The 23,536-nt window shown below is 39.5% G+C and overlaps 1 protein-coding gene across 1 annotated transcript in view; it reads right to left on the bottom strand.

Moving 5' to 3' along the window:
* The window catches only part of MEIS2 (Meis homeobox 2), a gene marked incomplete at its 5' end in the record, with an annotated part of 207,097 nt that overhangs the window by 103,640 nt on the left and 79,921 nt on the right, over nt 1-23,536 (bottom strand).

Genomic DNA, 23,536 nt, shown 5'->3' on the forward strand with positions numbered 1-23,536 from the left:
ATATATGCACACAAACACACACATATATATATTTTTAAATACTGGTGAATAATTATGCTACTTAGGTTTTCCCAATAAAATAGTTGGTAAAGGAAAACCAAGCTACTGTTATCTAAGACAATTTTCTCATTTAGTTCCAAACTAAAACAAACAGCAATGAAAGGTCATTAGTCTCACAGACTAAAATTGTTTTGATGAAGGCCAGCTTTCCATTCTGTTGACAAGCGTCTCAATTCTTTTCAACAGCTCTAGGTGTTCACACTGGAAGAATGTGGGGCAGTTGGGGCAGTCATCAGCCTCAGGGAACCAATGGCTCCTGGTGACAATTTGCAGAGCTGCCACTAGTCAAACTGTTCCTCCTCCCCTATTTTTTTTATCAAGATTGGGAAAATTAATAATGGAAATTCGTTCTTAGTGGCAGATTTGAATACAAACACTGCTTGAATTTCTGCTGCTGTATATTGCTGTTTAGCAATAATGAAGTCTCATCATAATTACGTGTTTCTTCAGAGTAAAGTCAAAGAATTTAAGGGGGTCTGCAAAACTTCACCAAGATTTCCTTCAAGAAGGCACTGTTTCTTTCTTAGTAGGTCAAATATCATGGCCCCAAACGGAATCAGTAAACAAGAGACATGGGGCAGATGGAACGGAAATGAAACCTCTGAGGATGACCTAACTGTGTCATAACTTCTATGCTGGCTTAAGAGCTGAGGGCTGACCAGCCTTATGATTAAAGGCCCAGACCTAAACTGCATGATTTTGTCCCATTGTCTTCCCAGCTAAAAATAAGAATCACCACTTCTCAACCAGAAATGGGAGTCACTCTCCACATTACATCCTTGCATTCAGGACTCCCCTTACCATTTACTCTCAGAGGTTTTACTTGTCAAGTCCTCTAACCTTTCCAACACTGGATGTCAAACAGAGCTGTGAATCACTGAAAGGGAAGCCCTCAAGGGCTGGAAGGGTGAATTCAAACAGCCTCTGAAAAGTTCAGGGTAAAAAGCATTGTATAGGAATAGCTCAGGGATTTAGAAGTCGGGAAATATAGGTTCTATTTCGAGCTATGCCTTGAGCATGTTGCTCTCTTTACAAAAATTGCCAGATGTGAGAGGAAAGATTGCTTACTTTGTGGAGTGTTTAAGGAATTCTTAATCAGAGAATCTGATTAAAGTTAAGAATGAAACTCAGCTAATGACTTTTTTAAAGCAAAACCAACAAACAAACACACGGGGCTGACAAGCTCTTTATTTTTCTGGGTTAATTTTTATTGTCTGCCCTCAAACTGAACTGCTTTCCACCTTTTTTGAGAAAGAATGAGCATTTTGCTAACTTTGAGTTAGGAAAGGGAAAGGAAATCGCAGTGTCACAGGGTTGGAAGGGCCCATGGATAATACGTAATTCAGTATCTTAGCCAATTCTTGATTTCTCTCTCTCTTTTTTTTGAGACGGAATCTTGCTCTGTTGCCCAGGCTGGAGTGCAGTGGCGCCATCTCGGCTCACTGCAAGCTCCGCCTCCTGGGTTCACGCCATTCTCCTGCCTTGGAGTAGCTGGGACTACAGGCACCTGCCGCCATGCCTGGCTAATTTTTTTTTTTGTATTTTTACTAAAGACAGGATTTCACCGTGTTAGCCAAGATGGTCTCGATCTCCTGACTTCGTGGTCTGCCTGCTTTGGCCTCCCAAAGAGCTGGGATTACAGGCATGAGCCACCGCGCCCGGCCTTGATTTCTCTCTTTACCACAGGTGCCAAGGTACAAACGTGCACGGTTTAAGCAAATTTAGGAAGATGAAGCATACCACCTGCACAGGCAGTTCATTCCACATTCAGTTCACTGGTGCTTACAAAGTGCTGACTGAGGTCAAGCTGAAACCTGTAGCCCTGCACATTCACTGATCCTTGCCCTATTCCCTGTCATATCAGAGAGCAAGCCCAGTTGCCTTCTTCCACATGGAAATCCTTCAAACACTTAAGGACACTGTACTGTCCCTTTAGATGTTCTCTTCTCCGGTTCAAGCATGCACTCTTCCTTCATGCCATTTTCCTCACAACGGGCTATAGGTTGTTCATGTCCTCCTTAAAGGTGGATCCCATAAATGGTACCATAGTTTAAAGCCAGTTTAATCAGCACGGACTACGACTTTTACCATTCTGGATATATTATTGTACAAACAGTTTTTTTTTTTTTTTTGGTCTTCCTTTGTCACCTAGGCTGGAGTACAGTGGTGCAATCACAGCTCACTGCAGCCTCCACATCCTCCCACCTCAGCCTCCCAAGTAGCTGGGAAAAGAGGTGCACACCACCACACCAGGCTAATTCTTTTACTTTTTGTAGAGATGGGGTCTCGCTTTGTTGCTCAGGCTGGTCTCAAACTCATGGACTCAAGTGATCCTTCCACCTCAGCCTCCCAAAGTGCTGAGATTACAGACATGAGCCCCAGTGCCTGGCCAAGGCTTTTCTTTTTCTTCCAAATTATTCCATGCTTACTGTCAGCTAAAATCTCTCTGTCACATAGCTCCTGTCTTATATTTGTATAATTAAATTATGGTAATTAAACACTCTTTACATTTATCTTCTTTACAGTTTCATCTGGTTAGGGTTGGCCCATTGTTTCAACCCATTCCAAGCTATTTTCGGCCATAAGAAAGAAGCTAAGGACTTCATAAACTGCTTGAAGCGTACTGCTCTGAGGGCTTCCATATTACGCCAAATGTTTCATTCATGCAACAGCCCTGTGAGGTAGAGATTCCCTCCTAACTTAGTTGATGAAACTAAGCCTGGAAGATTAAGCAAATTGCTGACGGTCACACTCCAAGTACTAGCTGAAACCAAGATTCAAATCTTAAGTGTTCTAACTGTACATGACTAGTTATTTCCATTCTTCTGTGCTCTTTCTTAGGATGTCTTTGGATTCTGTTTCTGACATTTAACATGTTGGCTCTTTCTTCATCTTCAGGTAGAGTTATCAATGTCCTCAATCAATTCATCATTTTGAAAATAATTGCATATAACCGGCCTGAAGACAAAGCCAATTGAGCTCAGGTGCTAGCAATCTCTTTGTGCTGTCTTTCATTACAAAGCCATCCAACCAAACTCTCACTGGCCAGTAATTTTTCATTATGCTCACAAGGACATTGTTGGCTCATTTATTTACTATATAGAGTGTCTACTATATGCCAGGATCAGTGTCAGACACTGGGCATACAGCGATGAACCAAACTGACATGGCCATCACAACAAGCTTGTCAGAGGTCAAAATAGGTCTGGTTTAATTTACTCATAGTAAACCATGCTGACTCTTAGTGATCAATGCTTCCTCTTAGTATGGAAGGAACTGCCACAATGACACTTAGTTTGCCTGCCTAGGGGATGAAAATTAGTACTGAGTCCAGCAAAATGAGCAAGGTAAGGGCATGCAGAACAGTGCCATTAAGAGTGATGCTGCTCTGAGAATCATAGGCTCCAGCCTATGGCAGCAACTTGACCCATCCTGCAGGGAGTTTTCATTTTTAAGAACAGAGCCAAGTTTTCATGTTTCCAGCTGCATGACAAGTATCTCCCTTTCCCTGTAACCATTCACTGACAACAAACACACTTTTCCAAAGGCAAACACCTACAGAATTTGCTGAGAAGATAGTCTGTGAAAATTGATCAAAGTGAAATTTGAAAGATAACTGTGGAAAATAATTTAGCTTCCATTTATTGAGCAACTATTATGTGCTTGGCACTGCATTGCACACATTTATTTATTTTAGTCCTCATAGTAAACCTACTCGGAGTGTAATTTTTAAACTCCTCATTTAAAATTTTTAACATGCTTTTTTACACATGAGAAAATAGATGCTTGGAGTGATTATGGCACACAACTGGCAAGTCAAAGAGTCACCAGGGCCAGAACTGACTCCAAAAGCAATGTTCTTCCTACCTCCCACGTGGAAACAATTTGTACCCTTTTTATCTTTGAGTTATTAATATTCCAGCAAGGAAGAGTTTAAAATATCAGGAGAAAAGAGCAAATGTGGCGTGATACCTAAGGCAATCACCTCATTATTATAGCCAATAATTTCTTTAGGCCTCAGTGTCTCAATTGGTTGAATCAATTGTATCACAAGGTCATAATTAAGAATGACTACAAAGAGGTTTCTTGAGAAACAGAAGATTAGGGCTGCTACTTTTAGGAGCTACTCTACTTCCTTCACTGTCTGCTTGATGGTATTTGAACTAAGCTAAATAGAAAATAAGGTCTTTACATCCTAATAAGGACTGGAGGTCTCTTTACCACCATTACCCAAGCTTGCCAGCCTCAACTGCAGTGAGAAGATTTACTCTTCATCTTTCTGCAACCACAACCCCTGCACTGAAAACGGCCAAGCTTTTCTTGTTTCTCAAGGAGCAAACCCCAGTCTTGATACTACTTGAAGATGATCTTACTACTTAAACGAAATAACCAAAGTCAAAATGAGCTTCCTCTTTTTTTCTCCTCTTCATATCACTAATTGTATTTATTCCCACCCAGTCTCAGAGAAAGAACCATTCTTCCACATTGCCAAGGCTATTCTTCCCATGTGTGCCTTTGATTTTCCCACTTGTTTTTCCCATCAGTTTGCCCTTATTCTCCCATCTCTTGAATTTTCAATCTCTTTACTTCTACCAGATCCCTTCTTCTTGTTTACAAACATACATGAGCATACCCTATTCTTTAAAAGAAGAGAAGCAAAAAACAACCAACTTTTCTCAGCTCCACTCCCTGCCCCCTCCCAAGCTAGGATCCTCTCTATTTTCACAGGTCTTGAAAGAAAAGTCCACTTCCGGACCCCCTACTCTGTCCTTCCCTTCTTGCAATCTGGCTTCTGCCCTTGTCACTCCACTGAGACTCTGCAGACCGAAAGGTCACCAATGACTTCCTCATGACCAAATTCATTGGTATTTTCTCCCTTTGGCCCCTCAACCTTCTCTGTAGACCTTGATCTGTTGATTATGCATTACTTTTGCATTAACATTTATTTAGCAACTACCTGATGCCAATCACAGGGCTATACTGGGGCCTCAGGCTTCAAGTAATCTTTCATGACTAAGAGAAGAAGTATTTTCTCACTTATCTTCTTAGTTCTCTAGTATCTTCTTGGGCCTCTCTAGCTGCTGTCATTCCTAAGTATACTTTCCCAAGGACCTATCCTTGGCGCTCTTCTCTAGAGTCCTCAGTAACAATCCCACCACTTCAGCTACTACCTTGAACCCTTGAGAATCAGAGGCTGATTCTAAATCTCTTCCTACTCCAGCCCTTTAGTTCTGCATTTCAAATGCCTGGTGCATGCTCATATACTGGACTCTCATTTTCTCATAAACGTACTCCTGTTTTATTTATTTTAATGGTTACTGGCATTCTAATATAGTCAGGCCCAAAACCCTAGCACTATGTTGGATTGTTTCCCCCTCTTTCCCTGTTCACCACACTTAGATTGCCAGAATATGCAGATTCTTCCTCCAGACTACTTCTCATACTTATCTCCTCACTTCCATTTCCATTGCCCTAAGGTAGAAACTCATTAGCGTACACTTAGATCAGGGTTTTGCAACTTTTAGTCAATCCCCTAAGGCCTTCAAGATTTGGGAAATATGGGCAGATCACATGCACTATATTATTTATTTAATATTTTAAATTTACTTGACCTACATTGTTTTCTTTAGATTCATCCATGGCAATAGTTTATAGAATGAGAGTTTTGATATACAAATTATATTTTTAAATATGTATTTAAACCTATGGTATTATTAAAATCTGAATAGCACTTAGATTTGCCATACGTGCCACAAATCGTACATCATCCGTACTTTGGGAAACACTTATTTTTATTACACAAAAGCCTTGTAACGAGTATTCTATCCCATTTTTTTTTTTTTGGCATTTCAATCCATCTGATTAAACTTTTCCAAACTAATTGTTCTGAATTATAACAATATTCTGTCTGTTTCTTGCTCAAAAACTCATTCTCCACCCAATTATATCTGAAATCCTTAACCAATGTGGTCTCTAGTCTGAATAGACCTGCCCTCCCAACATCATTTCCTGTTGCTCAGGCAGCCTTATCTCAGCCTTGATGCAAGCAATGCCTGCTAATCACTGCTTCCCATACATTCCCTGCACCGTCCTGCTGGCTCCAGCCCTGACCCCCACCCCATCACCTGCCTTCAAAGTTCTCCCTCCTCCTCCCCACTTCTGCAGCCTCCTCAAAACATCTACTAATTTCTTCAGCTGGAAGTAATCTTTCCTTCCTCCAACTCCCATAGCCCTGTACCCATAGTTTTCTTTTGACACTTTTCACTTTCTACTTTTAATTTATGTGATATATTCACATTTTATCTCTCCTACATGTGTTTAAATTTCTTGAGAGCAGGCTGGGTTCTGATTCATCTTTGCATCCTCCTTTCACTTAGTGAAGTACTTGCCCACAGAAGGAAAATAAAGACCACTAAATATTGGTGAATAAACGAATATATGGTCAGGCAACATTTTGGTTTAAGTGATTTTGATTAGTTTCCTCATCTAGTAGCATTTTTTTCTTAATAATTCATCTGTATTTTAGTGGTAGGGATTAATGAAGGGGGTGAAGGAGCTTCTTATATGTCACATCTTGGCCCACTTTTTCTTACATTTACTTTCATTTAAACGAGACAATGAAATAGATGTAATGAAGTATTTCCATTATATAGTTGCACAGGAAAGGAGGCTGTTTGGAGTGACAACTAAAGTTTTTATTCTTTTTATTTTATTTGCTTTCAATTGGAAGATTTCTAAGAAGACAGTTTTACAACAAAATTTGTTTTATTTTTAAATTTATTAAGTGCACTGTTTTTATCAGAGCCATCTTCCCAATACCTAACTAATATGGAAAGTCTATAAAACCATGTCTCCTGGAGGGCTCACTTACCTCCAGAAAGATTTTTCCTTGAATGACTGACCACAGCTGGAGGAGAGCCTTGAGCATTCAGTTTGGCACCCACAGAGGGAGCCCAGAGCAAACCAAGCTGCTGCACAGTGAAACAGAAACACCCTCTGATTATTCTGCCCTTTCAGCAGAGACCCTCCCTCTAGCCTAAATGGACCTGCACATTCTGATTTCACTGGGCCATAGACTCTGCCATAGACTCTGTGTGACACTCCAGAAAATACTTCTCAGGGAGCTGAAAGCCTTGCATTCATCAGACACTTACTTTTGCTCAAATATGATATGAATAAGTCTTCCAGGGTAAAAAACAACAACAACAACAACAAAAACACCACTGCCTAAATTTTCTGTTTTAAAATTGTCAATATTTTAGACTTCCACTTCATACATTTTGATTTTTTTAAATTTAGAAGAGAGGGAAGGCAAAGTAAAAAAAAAATCAATAAAAGGCAAGAGTTCTGTCACTTAGAGATACGAACATGTTGGACTCCATATGACACTTGCTGTAGCCATTAGTGAGAAATTAGTATTTCTTACTAATATCAACAGGCCATTTTATGTACTAAGAAGTGGTCCTGACTTTGGAAATCTTCTTCTTTCTCCAAATTTCTTCCTAAAATATCGTTCCCCGTGATACAATGTGCTATAGACTGAATGTTTGTGTCTTTCCCAAATTCATATGTTGAAATTCTAACCCCCAATGTGAGGATATTAGGAAGTGGAGCCTTCAGTATGTGATTAGGTCATGAGGATGGAGCTCTCACGAATGGAATTAGTGCCTTTATAAAAGAGACCCTGGAGAGCTCCCTCACCCCTTCTGCCATATGAGGACATATTGAGAAGGCTATCTTTACACCGGGAAGTAAGCCGTCACCAGACACTGAATTTGCCAGCACCATGATCTTGGACTTCCCAGCCTCCAGGACTGTGAGAAATAAATGTCTGTTATTTATAAACTGAACAGTTTATGGTATTTTGTTATAGCAGCCAAAAAGGACTGAGATAAAATGTAAATGAGCAATTAAAATTTCCTTAACTGACATGAGAAATCTCATGTTGGCTTTTGGGCCTCCACAACTACTGGATGACTTTAATTGTTGGTCATGCCTAGCAGTTTCTACTTACCATTCCAAAGCTAAAAACAGGGAAAAAAAAAAAAAAAACTTTTAAACAAGTATATGGAGTGCTCTTCCTGTACTCAAGAGAAATAATTATCTATACCAAAATCTTAGGATAACTAAGGGCTTTTCTTGCTCAGAGAGCACGTGAACTTGATAATTCTCTGCTAATAAGTGCTGCCATCTTGAATACAGTGCTAGAATAAGAATTCTAGCAATAAATTTCAACTGTGATGTTCAAGCACAAAACAGCCTGAGCAGGTGAGGCCCTTCATTGCTGTAGGCATTATCAGCCAATTCCCCAGGAAAGGGAAAATAATCTGCTACGATGTCAGGAAACGTCATAGATTCATAGAATAATAGAACTGGAAATGGCCTCAATAGATGATTCTGTTAGACGTGTCAGCATGCCCCATGTGCCCCATGTGCTTCAGATTGAGCTGCTTGCTCTTTGTACACGTCCACATCTCTGCCTCAAGGCCTGTCATTAGCACTCTTGATACCGCAGACTGATAGTACCCACGGAGATTCCAGAACAAGACCCAGACTTGGTCAGACAAAGCCCAGCAGGATCCCTTGCATAACACTAAGATCATGCCTTGGTAGGCTTTGAGCCACATCAGCCAACAAAACACTACATGGCAGATAATGTTCCATCAAGATTATAATCTAGTGTTACAATCAAGATTATGAGGCATGTTCCCAACACAAAGAAAAGATAAATGTTTTAGGTGATGGATATCCCAATTATCCTGATTTGATCATTACACATTGTATGCATGTACCAAAATACCACATGTACTTCCCCCAAATATGTACAACTATGATATACCAATTTTAAAAACACAAGAAAAAAAGATTATGGGGCAGAGAAAGTCATGTTGGAGCCTCTGGTTGATTTTATCTGATGTTCTAAAAAATTCCAATTCATAAAAACCATGTTGAAACATCTACTATCAAAAGCTTATTTAACTTGCCTTTTCAACATCATGGCTACACGAGCACACTGTGAAAGAAGTCATGTTCATTAATGCATGCCCTCACCATGATGTTATCCAGCCACTCCTGGTGAAAGTGAGTTTTTCTGTAAGTTCTTAATGAAATATAAAGCAGATTAGAAAAGTCAAAGGACATTTTTAGGAGAAAGAGTAAGATGATAAAAAACAAATATGAGAAAAGTGAACAGAGGGACTTCAGCAGGGAGTCAGTTGCTCAGTTGACTTAACTGAAAACACAAATGGAACAAACTAGGGCTCCAGTGAATCCTCTGAGGAGCTCAAAGCTTTCAGGTGTGGTGGCAGCAACACCTCCCTCCAGGGACCAGCATCTCACAGTACCATTCCTGCTGACACACCACCATCCAGACATTATTTACTAACTAGTTTACTGCATTCTGTAGGCCAGCCCTACCCATCATGATGGAACTTTTTTTTTTTTTTTGAGATAAGGTCTCCCTCTGTCAACCAGGCTGAGTGCAGTAGCGTGATCTCTGCTCACTGCAGCCTCCTGGGCTCAAGAGATCCTCCGCCTCTCAGCCTCCCAAGTTGCTTGGATTACAGATGTGCATCACCATGTCCACCTAATTTTTGTATTTTTTTTGTAGAGAGGAGGCTTTGTCATGTTGCCCAGGCTGGTCTCAAACTTCTGAGCTCAAGTCATCCGCCCTCCTTGGCCTCCCAAAGTGCTGGGATTACAGGTGTACGCCAGTGCGCTTGGCCCATGATGTAACTTTTGACAATGAGTTCCCAACACTAATTTGATTCCTGTAGAAGAGGAATTTAACAGCATGACAAGTTATTTCTATGTATATAAGTGAATGAATCTATTACACATCTCTCAGTGAAATGGGGGGTTCTGCAAAGCACTTAAAGATCCTTTGGGAGGTGGAGTAGTGCATCATTTTTATTGTTATACAATTACTTATAATCTTCTTCCCTTGTTCTAAGTATTTGTTTACATAAACTCTGAAACAAATAAATCTTGCCTGTGCATAATACACATTTTTTTGCATTATTTGGACCACTGGTTTTTCCATTTATTTAATTTTTTGAATGCTGACTTTTGATAGTGATTCAGCATTGCTACTGTTTTCATATCATAAAAAATCATTAAAATTTTGACAGAAGTAAAGATAATTATCTATAAATAATTCCCAAATTGAGCCATGGCCTGGCAGTATCTCTTTCCCTCTGAAGGATACAGAATGTTTGGGTATCGTAACCATATAAATTAATTTCACTTTATGCAAATGGTTACAATTTCTATTATCTGGAGAAATTAAGATGTCAGCTTATCTAACACTTTCAGGGGTGTGACCTTATATCTTCTCCATCACAGCTTGATCCATGGTCTATAAACTATATTGTTCACTTTCAATCTATGCAAGTCAACTTTAAAATCACTCCTTCCTTCATTACCTATCTTGTCCCTGTTCTCTACTCACAAATATTTGATAGCTATATGCGTCTCTTAATCACTAGGGCTAGTGCCACTGAAATTTTTTCCTCAAAAATCTTCCCTCTTACAACTGACGTAGCTCACCAGAGATGCCGAACTGTTCGTTGTTCACCTGACAAAAACTTAACTCGCTTCTTCATGGATAAGCCAATAACCATGCTAAATGCCTGAATAAAAGTAAAAACAAACTCCTGTTGGCTAAGTTTTTAAAGCCATTCTGTTGTAGCTTCATGAAAACATGTACTGCTTCATGTACTCTTTCCAGGCCAGACCCAATTTTGAATGTATCTTTTTTAGAAGGAAGGGGTTGGAAATTGTTAAGTATATATGAAAAGACTAAATCTGTGTGTCTTACACTGATAGCCGAGGTTGTAGGATTGTCTGCCACCTTTTACTAGCTGAGTAAGTCTAGATGAATATATTTAATCTCTCTGGGCATTATGTGCTTGCTTAACATGTGAAATGAGAATAATAACAGTGTATAAGGCTGACAGTAAGGACTTAAACCTCTCTTGAGCGTCCTTCCAACTTTAAGGATGGGTCCAATTTGTCTGAGGGCAATCCGATTTCCTTGCCAGCGTGACCAACTTCTGGCCCACATGAAAAGACTTTTGCTAGAGGCTTCTGGGAAGCCTAGCTCTCAAAAGAGATCCAGCCAGGTGTAGTAGGGCACAGCTGTAATCTCAGCTATCTGGGAGGCGGAGGTGGGAGGATCAAAGGAGGCCAGGGGTTTGAGACTAGTCTGGGCAACATAGCAAGGTCCCATCTCAATAAATAAATAAATAAGAAAGAAAGAAAAAGAGAATTCACAAGAAGCCACTTGGACCTGAATAAAGTGGCCTGTAGCCCTGGCAGTCATGTTACAACTATGCAGAAACCCTCCCTGAGGGTGGCGCCAGCATATGAACAGAGAGCAGCAGAGACACCCTGGGTCTCTGGGAACATGACTGAACCACCGACTCTTGAAGTCCACCATACCACACACCTTGGAACTTCCTCACTATCCTTTAAGCCAGTTTCTGAAATAATTTTCTGTTATTTTCAGGCAAAAACATTCTAACTAACACAGCTTCCCATCACCTTTTTGTGAATACACACTTGGGGACCATTGATTTAGAAAATCCTCTATTCCTCATTCTGATTCTTTAAAACTTCAATTTTAAAAATGCCATCTAATATTAATGTCCATAAGCCTTTGCTGTGTTAATAAAGAGGCAGTTGGTATTTTTGATAAATATCCTTGATATTTCATCAGTATGCTAACACCTAGAATAATGTTGTCTGTAAGAGGTCTGCAGACCTCTAGAAAACAACTTTTCAATATATAGCAAAACTTAATGATTTTAAAACCTAACATTCTCCTCCTCATGTAAGAAATACAAGGTAGACTGAAACGTCTGCTATCAATAAGGATACCTTTTTAAAAATGTTAAATCGAATGCAGAGAATTAAACAGTAGAAAAGTATTCATTTTCATGCTACCATTATCCTGAATATAGCCAGTCAATGAAAGAATGTTTAAAGAGCATTTCAATTTTTTTCCACTAGATTATTTTTAGTTTAATCACCAACTGCCTACAGATTATCTAGCTGGCTTGCTAACTATAGTTATATTAGCTCTAGTACAATGAACTTGGCGTTACATTTTTGACTGATTTATAAATTAGTAATAAAATCAACCCAATTTAATAAACCCAATGTTTTTAAAATATACTTCTACCTATTTCCCACAGTTGGAAGTTTTGCATTTGTTCTGAAGTTTCACCAATGACCTTTGAACCATTTTCATGGATTTGTAAATGAGTGTAGGTGAGTAAAAGCCAGCAAAGATAAAAGACAAAATGAAGTCTGCCATTTGAGATCTTTCACAAGAGTCACTTTCCTTTCAGAAAATTTATTCATTTAAGTCTTCTTATTTCTATAATAAGTTACCTCCTCAATTTTCCTATAATATTTTAAGTACATGGAAAGTTGAGTGGCATCTTTAGATAAAGACTTTCACTCACTTTCATATACTGTCAAAGTGATTTTTAAATATTTCAGAAAGTTTTTAACTGCTAAAAGGTAAAAGTTTGCCATTTGCTAGAAAATTATCAAAACTATTTTAGCTTATTTGGAGCAGGCATTAAAGTTATTGATTTGGGGGGAAAAAGAAAGAGCTAAGTATTTTTAAGTGAAGCACCACGTAAGTGCCAGAACACATTATAGGAACAAACATAAGAAACAACATTTTTTGCTGCAAATAGTTAGGTATAAAGGAGAATTTTCAGGCTGAGAATAAAGCAGAATGGAACCCTAAACCAGTAAACATATCTCCCCCCTCTTAAATTATCACTTTTCTCCATTGATTGAATTCCTTAAGATAACCCATAAAAGTATGGTCTCTGTGACTGTAAGAATTAAAATAAAGGCCGGGCGCGGTGGCTCACGCCTGTAATCCCAGCACTTTGGGAGGCCGAGGTGGGCGGATCACAAGGTCAGGAGATCGAGACCATCCTGGCTAACATGGTGAAACCCCGTCTCTACTAAAATACAAAAAGTTAGCCAGGCGTGGTGGCGGGCGCCTGTAGTCCCAGTTACTCAGGAGGCTGAGGCAGGAGAATGGCATGAACCCAGGAGGCGGAGCTTGCAGTGAGCCAAGATCGCACCACTGCACTCCAGCCTGGGTGACAGAGCGAGACTCCATCTCAAAAAAACAAACAAAAAAAGAATTAAAATAAGATGTCAACTTGAGAATAGACCCAATATAAATTTGGTCTCACCTCCACATTAATACATTTGGGGTTCAGATTTGTTTTGTTTTGGGTTGGAAATATTTATTTCATCGACAAACAATTCCAGAGTGCAAACATTTGTCCTGTTAAGCTGAAGCCAATGTTTATTTTAGCACTGCTAGGATACCTAAGTGTTGTGTAAATGGGAACTGGCTGGAGAAACATTTACACAAAAGATTGTGTCTATTAAGACAATGAAAGTGTTTTAAAATATATCCTTTGGGGTGAGTTTATGGCAATGAAGAATTATGCTTCAAATATTATGAAGTCATTCAATTTGGAAAAAGTATTCTAGAAACTTGCTTCTTAGTCTCTTTGATACTTCACAAAATTATCCTTGAAAATTTAAAGATTTCTTCACTTCTTTAGTCTGCTATTGACAAGGATCTGGAGATTGAAAACGAGGGTCTGAAAAAAATTGAGTTGGGTACAAAAATATAAATGAATGTTGACAATTCTAACATGTGTATACATAGATACACAGAGTAAATATGGACATAAATTAAAAAACTAAATCAGTTAAACTAGCACCTAATGTATTTAGTGGTTGTTCAATAAAAGCAGAATAAGTGAATAAATGAATAAGAACATTGAATTAATGTCCTTACAGTTAATGGAGGTGAGGGAGACAGACCCCATTTGATGTGTTCTAACCCATGCTTTTCACAGCCTGAAAAATAATCCTGGAAAGCACTGTGGGTTTTTTGTTTTGTTTTGTTTTGAGATGGAGTCTCACTCTGTCACCCAGGCTGGAGTGCAGTGGCGCGATCTTGGCTCACTGCAAGCTCTGCCTCCCGGGTTCACGCGATTCTCCTGCCTCAGCCTCCCAAGTAGCTGGGACTACAGGCGCCTGCCACCACGCCTGGCTAATTTTTTGTATTTTTAGTAGAGACAGGGTTTCACCATGTTAGCCAGGATGGTCTCTATCTCCTGACCTCGTGATCCGCCCGTCTTGGCCTCCCAAAGTGCTGAGATTACAGGCATCAGCCACCACGCCTGGCCTATTTGTTTGTTTTGAGACAGGGTCTCCCTCTGTTGCCCAGGCTGGAGTGCAGTGACATGATCTTGGCCCACTGCAACCTCTGCCTCCTGGGCTCAAGAAATCCTCACCCCTAAGCCTCTGGAGTAACTGGGACTACAGACGCATGCCACCATGCCTTCCTAATTTTTTTTAGTAGACACAGGGTTTCACCATATTGCCCAGGCTGGCCCTCGAACTCCTGGGCTCAAGTGATCCACCCCCATCGGCCTCCGACAGTGCTGGGATTGCAGGTTTGAGCCATGGCACCCAGCTGAAAGCACCATTTTAGATGAATCTCCAAAGCTCTTTAGAGTTCTTCAGATCAGCTGTTTAAAATGAATTTTAAAACTTAATTGAATGGGGGTTGAGGGTGGATTTATTGCTGATCTAGCTTTATCTCTTGCTCCTTCTAAACTCACACTCACATCTCTACTTTCCTCACCCAAGAAAAATGTCTAATTCACAATATTAATTGCACCCAAAATGATTTAGGGAGAATAAGACAAATCAGGTCCAAGTTCATGAACACCGTCATTCTTATATCTCCTTTTGCCCATCTCTCTGTATTTAGCTTCAGGTTTAGCCACTGTTCTCCAAATTAAACAAAACAATAGTCTATTGCTCCTCATGAAGACATGACAGGGAAAGATTTATTGAACTGGAATGTACCTGAAATGTCATCTAGTCTATAGACCATCCTCCAGATGAACACATGTAAATAGCTCTATATGTAAGTATATTTTGGGTTAGGGATATTATATCACACAGAGTAAAAGCTCACTTATTAAATTTAGAGACATAACTTTTCAAAGTAGTTATCTCTTGTCTCCACACAAAATTCAGTCATGCAAATCTTATTCATTTCCCAATTTGTCACCTTGAATGATGACCAATTTCAGATGCAGTTGAATTATATAAGAGTTGCTTGGATATAAGTCCATGATAGTTGAAATTTTCCAGGATAGTTAATTATCCACAGACATTTCAAAATAGAAAAATGAAGTTCTTTATTAAGACACAAATGTATATAGACGCAGAGTCCAAAAGAATCAGCTTTCTTGATTAATGAAAGTGTGTATTACTGATAATATGATAGAAACTGAAAAAGAGACATGTGCATTGTCAGTAGCTGTATTTGTCTTAAATTCTGTGAGCAATATGAAAAAAGATTATGTTTACAGACCAGCATCTATCAGTGTTTTTTTTTTTTTTTTTTTTTTTTGAGATGGAGTCTCATTCTGTCACCCAGGCTGGAGTGCAGTGGCCTGATCTCGGCTCACTGCAACCTCTGCCTCCCAGGTTCAAGCAATTCTTTTGTCTCAGCCTCCTGAGTGGCTGGGATTACAGGCGCGTACCACCACGCCTGGCTAATTTTTGTATTTTTAGTAGAGATGGGGTTTCATCATTTTGGTCAGGCTGGTCTCGAACTCCTAACCTCGTGATCTGCCCACCTCAGCCTCCTAAAGTGCTGGGATTACAGGCGTGAGCCACTGTGCCCGGTGGCGGTTTTACAGTCTATAGATCCCTATGTGAATAAAGATAGCTGTGGCTTGATTCATTGCCATATGTTTATTAATACCAGGTTTTACCTTAGGCTATTGGTTACAAGCCTGTTTAGCAGTTTTTATTCAAGATAGATTGATACTTCTGACAGAGGGATCTACTCATTGATGCAGTTTTGTGGCATCAACACAATTAACTTTCCTTCATTGCACATCAGTGGCATGTTAAGTTTTTCCTAACAACCTCTACGGATGCATACAATCTCATCACAATATATGAAGCATGTCCAATAAAAGGAACATTGATGGGTACTTTGGTTCAGTATAGCAGCAAGATTTTATAGAGGCTGGACCAAAGCAGGTGAAATTTGATCATTAAAACATCTTCTTGTTCCTCAGTCCTTTCCCAGTGGTATGGCCATGTTAGAAACCATAGATTGCTAAGAAAGAAGTGAATGAAGAGATGCACTATTTGTTTGCAAAGAAAGCAGGCTTCCGTTTTTATCACTAACTGAACCTCAGAATCTAATCATGCATCCTATTCATAGGCCTGTTACAAAGTAGTACACAGGTGAAGTGTGCCCACAAAAAGGTCCCATGAATTTCACTGAGAAAATGTTACAATTCTTCCCCTATTTTGCATAGGTTCTACCTTACCACAATTTGCTTGTTTGTGTGTATACATGCATGTGTGTGCATCTATATATGCCCTATTTTACATATATTTGTATATCAATATGCTACATAGGTTACTACTATATGGCCATTTTTGCCAGTATGCTAGTTAAGATTGCCCTAATGTGTAGTACAAATTCAATTACATTAAATTCTTTATTAGAATATCTTTAAATAATTTACTATAAATCTAATTTGGATTTGCAGGTCATTGACTATATTTTTCAGGTGTACATATGAAAGGTTAGAATAATATTTTTTCAATGTGGCTTTTTTTGGCACTTTGGGTATATATTACAGTGTATAAATTTGTCTACCAATCTTTACCTCCTGTAAATGCATATTTCAATCTCAGTGACCCTAAAAGCTCGACAGTATTTGGGTTTTAAAAGGCATGAAATTATTTAAACAGAAAAAAAGAAGGATGTGTTCTGGAGGAGGGGACCACACAAGAACGTAAGTCAAAATGTTGATTCTTCTTCCCTAGGACACTAGAGGTAGTGATGAGAGAAAGGAAACTGGCTTGGAAGATTTCATGGAGTCCAGGAGAATCCTTCCACTGAGAGTGCCAGATGGCACCTTACAGCAAAGCTCAGCCTGAATGTGAGAATAAGGCCTGAAGAAATGAGAGAGAAAGGAACTTACTTCTGAGGAACACAGAAGAGCAGAAGAGAGGAGAGGAATAAAGATGATTTTAAGGCCAGGCGCCGTGGCTCACACCTGTAATCCCAGCACTTTAGGAGGCCGAGGCGGGTGGATCACCTGAAGTCAGGAGTTCAAGACTAGCCTGACCAACATGGTGAAACCCCGTCTCTACTAAACATACAAAAAATTAGCTGGGCGTGGTGGTGGGTACCTGTAATCTCAGCTACTCCGGAGACTGAGGCAGGAGAATTCCTTGAACCCAGGAGGCAGAGATTGCAGTCAGCCGAGGTCACGCCTTTGCACTCCAGCCTGGGCAACAAGAGCAAAACCCTATCTCAAAAACAAACAAAAAAAAATATCTTAGGAGGAACTCAAACAGCTCAATGAATTCAGAGCTTTGGCAATGAAATAAAATTAACAACTACCACTCCTTATAACAACTTCTGGATTAAGCAAAATAGAAATGACTATCCCCATTTTACAATTGAGGAAACTGAAGCCCAGAAAGGTGAAACGACTTTCCCATTTAATCTGGTTTCTTAACTGGACTAACCTGGGACTGATATTCCTGGCTTACTCCTCTTTCCAGTATAAACAGGCCGCCTTACAGTATACTTGTGACAGTAGAGACAACATTCCTGTAACTTCACACTTGAGTATACAAAATCTCCACTTAGTGAAGAATCTCAGAGAGGAAGATACGGGCAAGAACCCAGGGAAACAAGTATCTAGAGACTTAATGGCAAGATGAAATTCTTGGAGGCTTTGAGTGGTGGTGGTAGAATGTTACAAACAGCAGAACACCAGGAAGCCTGTTTAAGGGTGCTTTGGGTCCATTTCGTTGCATTGCTTCACAAACTACTGTGATCTATTGCAAAGAACTTCTTAAACCCACTGCTTTGATATATGTGAAGTGTAGACCCAGTTACAAGACACAAAACCACAAGACCTTTATCTGCACTTCAAAGCAAGCACAAAAATAAGGGTAGATTATCTCCCAAATTGCCAAACTAATTCTCAAAGCCCAAATGCTTCCAATCCTAAGTGTGGATGCAGTACTATATCTGAGAAAAGAGAATGACTGTGTGGGGAAATGACATCATAACATCAAGATGATTGAGCCACAAATGGAAAAATGAGCTCTTCCCAAAAGAGATAAAACAACCGATAAAACAGTGCCAAGGTTTGCCTAAAGAGACAAGAGAGAACATCTAAGAATGGGGGATAAAAATCTACATACGTTGTTTTGGTGTCTAACACAATCATCCTAAACCAAATGCATTTTGATTTGAACTTAATTCTGGAATTTTTATTGTTTAGACCCAAGAGATTTCAATGGCTGATGACGGCACTCAAGCAGGTTTCCTGGACCATCCAATCAGAAGTCCTCTCAAGTTTGGTCACACAAAGTCCAGCTTCAGAGCACAGGTTACTTCAATTATCATCTCCAACTGTCACTTGGTAACACTCAAAAGTTCTCTAAATGCCAAACAGGAAAGGGCCTTAGGGGGCATTCCTCAACGGATCACTCCCTTCAGGCACTTAGGTCATAGGTCTAAGGGTTTTTTTTTTTTTGCTCCTTACCAGCATCATAGATTTTTAACTATGGGATAACAGATTGGGATAAAAGGAAACACAACTGTACCACCACAACTCTCATTCTTTTTCATCATAAAAGTACTTAATTCAGAAACTTTAGGGGAAACAAATTCTTTTCTTTCCCAGAATCAGAATTGCACTGACATTGTGGCCCAACATGTGACTTGAGCTCAAGTATACAGTAAAGTGAAAAGCTATTGTCAATATTTAGCAGAACGCTATGCTATGTCGGAGGTAGTATCAGCTTCCTAACACCAAAAGAAAATTCACGTATCACAGGGCTACTGAGATGAAGTAACGTGCAGCCCCAGAGGGCACAGATTTCTGCTTTATGTAAATCAGAGCCTGTCACGGCATGCATGATTCACTGCTCAGGGTGTACTCTCCTGTGACGAATGAGTCCCGCTTAATTTGGCAGTGATTATGCGGGTTGCTGGCCCTCTAAACCCCTTTGAACTTGTAATTGCTGCTGGTTTAAATAATGAACATTAAGGGGAGCTGAATTCATAAAACTGTAGATAATTACATTTTTTTTCTTTTCCCCCTTTGTTTTGGTGCAGGAGTATATTCACATGCACACACACACACACACACACACAAACACATACACTTCTAAGGCCACTGATCACTGTATCATGCCAGGATGTTATCGAAATAAACTGCAGTCTTGTTCCAGGGTTGGTCAGGGAGGGCAGATTTGAGGTGGGGGAAGTGTGGGGTGGGTGGCAGGGGGAGCATCTGGGAGCTGTGCAAGAGGAAGATCAGAAAGGCCTGGATGCTCTAGGAAAGGAGGAGCAATGGCACTCATGAATATTCATAGTTAGTCACATCTGTAGCAGGCTTGCTTTCTACCTTTTTTTCCCCCCGTGCAGTGCAACATAGAGCACCAGTGCAAACAAAAGGAGGGAATTTTGCAGCTTCACGAGGCTCTAGATATACTTGTGGTGGTGAACTTTCTCCATGCTTTTACATTCTACATATGGATTTTTAAAGTATATAGTAGGAGATGTGTATATCCTTTCTTTCTATAATGAAAGAAAACCATCCTGTCCCCACATTTATGAAGTGGAAGAAATCACACACTCCCACAGCACATGGATGACTCAAAGCCAGTCCTCCTTTCCCCCTTCTTTCCCCAACCATTGGTAAAAATCACCCAGTATTCTTTGATCCAGGAAAAAACAAATTTTGATTTTATTTGGAGAAAAATGAAACGTTACTGGATGGGAGGGGGCAGAATCCAAAGTTAGCCAAGTCAGCTAGCTCTTCCCCTCCCTGAAACAACAAAGAATGAATGATAAATTTAGCAGCCTCATGTTCAGTTTTCAAACAACACGGCTGAGATTTATAGCTTCACTGCTCCCATGGCAAACTAAGCTGCACGCAGAAAGCTATCTGTTTTTGATTTCACTCTGTTTTCTCCAGTTTTTGTTCTTTTTTCTATTTGCAGGTTTTTTTTTTTTAACTGTACATTTTCTTTTTCCTGGTGTGAGTCGAATATCAAAGGCCAGTGCTGTTGGTAAGCCTCCAGTTTGCGAGAGCCACTCAATGGGATGTTATTAAACCTGCGTCACAACATGGCAGACGGTGATTAATAGCAACTGTATCAACGGTAGCAACTTAAAAAAAACGTCCCTCCAGCAGCTCGAAAAGGGATCAGTGAAGTAAGAATAAGAAACGTCTGCCAGAACCCAGGGCCCAAGATGTTCTTAGAGAGTAGAGTACCCTGGGATTGTGTTTGACAGAAAGAAAAAAGAAATTCCTACTATTATGCATATAATAGGAACTTTTGCCTTTAACTAAGTCACTTATACTTAAAACAGCTACACATTATAAAACAGCTACACATTAATTTAAAATGAAGTCTGTGTACAGCTTAGGAATCATTTTATTGATGCAATGGTGTCCCCCAAAATAACTAGCAGATGGATTTCCACCCCCTCAATGAAACACTGAAACAAATTGCAGAATTGTCAAAATTTTATCGTGAAGGCACACACTCTATAAAAAGGTTGATTTAAGTGAATTGTAAATTTGCTTCATTGCACAATATTTTTCTAAAATTATAACCGGAAAGTATTCTCTGTTTAATTTTTTAGCATATCCTTTCACAAAACACATCTGCTGTGAAGTATTTCTAATTTGTGCTAACTGCTTTTTAACAAACACACACTTGTCACTATGCCATCTAATTTTATTGGGGCAAAAAAGTACATTCCACTCCACTCTCTTTGTAATAAGGATTTTGACCTGTTTCTGATGACGCAAACGGACAGAAAACAATAAAATTGTTTGAACATCAAATACGTGTGACACATAGGAGGTTAAAAAAAATGAGGAAGAATGAAAATTCGGTCAAACCAGAAAGTCAAAGAGAACATGGTAAAGGAGGCAAAATTGCTATAATTGTGGAGAAAGAACAATCGTCTATACAGAGTGTGGGTGGGGTTGGTGGCTCATCTCTGTAATCCCTGCACTTTGGGAGGCTGAAGTCAGAGGATCCGCTTGAGCCCAGGGATTCGAGACCAGCCTGGCCAACACAGCAAGACCCTATCTCTACTAAGAGTAAAACATTTAGAAGTGAACTGGGTATGGTGGGGCACGCCTGTAGTCCCAGCTACTTGGAAGGCTGAGGTGCAAAGATCGCTTGAGCCCAGAAGTGCAGTGAGCTATGATGGTGCCACTGCACTCCAGCCTGGGCAACAGAGCAAGAACCAGACTCACACACAAAAAAGTGCCTGATTATATCTCATTATTAGAAAGGTAATAAGCCGACTAAAAAAAGAAAAATACCGCTAACTAAGAGATAGACCAACCACAGAAGGGAAGGAGGACAGGATGCACTCTCACTCTGAGTGAAAGTGGAGATCACCTAGCAACAGTACAAGTCCTCTTTTTATTCCTTCATTTATTCCTATCTCACACCCCTCTTTTGTGTTCCGTCAAGAAAAATGGGATTCTGTGGTGTTTAGGACAGAGGTGAACCAATGACACCAAAAATTTTGAATTTATTTTACCTTCCAAATTATTAGGGAAATTTAAAAGTATTTGTCCCCTTAAAGGGCTAACATAGTGATTAAGAGCCAACCTCCCCCAGTATTTAATGCAGGCAATGTGGTAAATGCCTGGCCCATCATTATCTCCTTTGTCCATCCTAACAACCCTAGGAGGAAGTATTATCATTATCCCTATTTTACAAAGATAAGAAATGGAGACTGTTAACAAGTTAAATAACTTGCACAAGGCAGCTCAGCTAATAAGAGATATTGAAGCTCCATCCAAGCTTTCAGTCACTCTATGATCACTGAATATTTTCTTTACATTTGGAATAAAAAATCCACATGCTCAAAATATTTTACTTGTTAATCTTCATGGAATCATAGAGAGCAATGAGAAACAATTACCGGAACTTGCCGGCATCTAAATGATCCAACGAATGTGTCTTCACTTCTTCACAGCATAGGACCTTGTGCATGTGCTTCAGAAGAAGGAGAAATGTGGCAATCTAGCCAGTAAGACCCACATCATCTCATTAATGTTTTAGATTTATTATATTATGCAACTTCAATCTATCAGGCTTATAATATAAAATTTTTAAAGTAGTGTTGGTTTTTGTGGAAAATGTAAATAGTATCTATACATGCAAAATAAATTATTTCATTTACATAACTGAGTTATGAGAACAAAAATTATTATTGTGTAAGCTGATTTGGAGTCTGAGTATTAAAGGCAATGAATTTCACCACTGGAATTTAGACTTCTTGAAATACCTAAGAATCCAAGTAGATTTCTACCCATTCATTCATAAACGAGCAAATAAAAGAAAAAATTCCCTTATAATGTACCAGTACAACAGAAGAAACTCATGACATCAAGATGGAAAGATGATTATAATTTGATATCTCCACTAATGGCAGGGGGTAAGGCACACATAATACAAAACTTTCAATTAGCCTCTGCTTCTCTCCTTAAAAACAGGCCAGGGAATGGAGAAGTCTGGAGTGCTGTGGCCCCATCGCTAATGGTTAAACATACTCTGGGTAATGACAGTCCCAAACATCACCCAGCAGGCCAGGTCGGTCACTGATGGTCCCATGCTACATTAACTCCAGCTTCAAGCCAAGGGGACTATTCCCAGACCACCCACAGCTATAATTTATGTCACGGGGTGAGGGCTGGAATGAGAAGAGAAAAAGTAATTATTGAGTACCAATCTTGTTCAAGAGAGATAGACTGTTTTACATATTCTATTTTTTTCAGTACCGCCCCACCCTGACAATCTTACCCATTTTACAGATGAAGAGTTGAAGATGTTAAATAACTCATCCAAATAAACAGCACTAGTAAGTAGCCTCCTGTGAATCAAACCAAAGTCGATCTGAGCACAAGTACTGCATGAGCTACTAAGAATTTCTACCTTTCTGTTTCACCCCTTGTGTAGTAGAGGCATAAGGACTGAAGGTCACGGGGCAAGTCACTGTCAAAACTTTGATATTTTTACATTCTTTTTGTCTACCACCCCCGTGCCTTCTCATTCATCTTCACCAAGCTATGTCAATGGAATATGCATTGTATCTGTAGTGCACAGATGACAATTTAAATGAGTATTTGGGAGTAGTATTTTGCTTATAGAATCATGACGACACCACTTCTTCAATTAAATTGCAAAGCATTCAGGAACTTAAAGTAAATGACTCTCTAGATCACTCATGGGGATAAATTTAGAGCCCCAAAGAGAAAGCAAAATATCTGGTTTGTGCACATGCATATGGCCCGTACAGGGTAGGGAGAGCATA

The sequence above is a fragment of the Pongo abelii genome, chromosome 16, assembly GCF_028885655.2.
Source record: "Pongo abelii isolate AG06213 chromosome 16, NHGRI_mPonAbe1-v2.0_pri, whole genome shotgun sequence".
Taxonomy (NCBI): domain Eukaryota; kingdom Metazoa; phylum Chordata; class Mammalia; order Primates; family Hominidae; genus Pongo; species Pongo abelii.